Below are 990 nucleotides of genomic sequence, written 5' to 3'. Positions count from 1 at the left end.
TTCCTATTTATATTCTGCTTGTTTAAAGAAAATATTTAAAGAATCAGAGTCAAGAGCAAAAATCCAAATATTGTCAAGGGAACAGCAATTATTGAGCTTCACCAAATGTTCACTCCAGAGGGAAAAAATTACATATTATTTTATCTCTATCAAGTCATAGGATTTTAGACTCTGAGGGATCTCTATTTGGAGCCATTGTTTTATGTAAAAGAAACCCAGGACCAGAGAGACCAGGCCACAAACTCAAATAAACCCAACCTTTATTGAACCCGTACCATATGCCACCACCACCCGGCTGTCAGTTTATTGTACTGTGGAGGCTTGCGTGTTGCTATGATGCTGAAAGCTATGCTACTGATATTTCAGATACTAAGAGGGTCACCCATGGTAGACAGGTTTCAGTGGAGCTTCCAGACTAAAAGGACTAGGAAGAAAGGCCTGGTGATCTACTTTTTAAACAAAGTAGCCAATGAAAACGTTATGGATCACAACAGAACATTGTCCAACATGCTTGCTTTGCTTCTCTCCTCCTACTGGCCCCCAAGTCTCAGGAAGTGCTAAAATGAGGAACATTCCCCCTTTATCAGCTTCCCAGAGAGGCAGAGCTGACCACAAGGAGACACTTGTCCTGTCAAACCACCCTTAGTCATGCAGTTTTCTCTCCCCCCCCCCTTATCCGACCAACTTACCCTTGACTGCTTACCCCTCCTTATCTTATAGAAGAAAAGCCTTTTTCTTTTGGATTTTGAGGTGCTTCCAGATTTCTGAAATCAGAGATTCTCCCTTCTGCAGCAGACTTCTTGAATAAGTGTTCTCCCTACCTAAGCCCAGATTTGTTTTTATTTGACAGCCCTAAGCACTGGTGGTGCAGTGGTTAAGAGCTCAGCTGCTAACCAAAAGGTCAGCAGTTTGAATCCACCAGCTGCTCCTTGGAAACCCTATGAGGCAGTTCTACTCCCTATAGGGCCGCTATGAGTCGGAATCGACTCC

Source organism: Trichechus manatus, unplaced genomic scaffold (assembly GCF_000243295.1).
Source record: "Trichechus manatus latirostris isolate Lorelei unplaced genomic scaffold, TriManLat1.0 scaffold00068, whole genome shotgun sequence".
NCBI classification, from domain to species: Eukaryota; Metazoa; Chordata; class Mammalia; order Sirenia; family Trichechidae; genus Trichechus; species Trichechus manatus.
Note: the sequence above shows the minus strand (reverse complement) of the source record.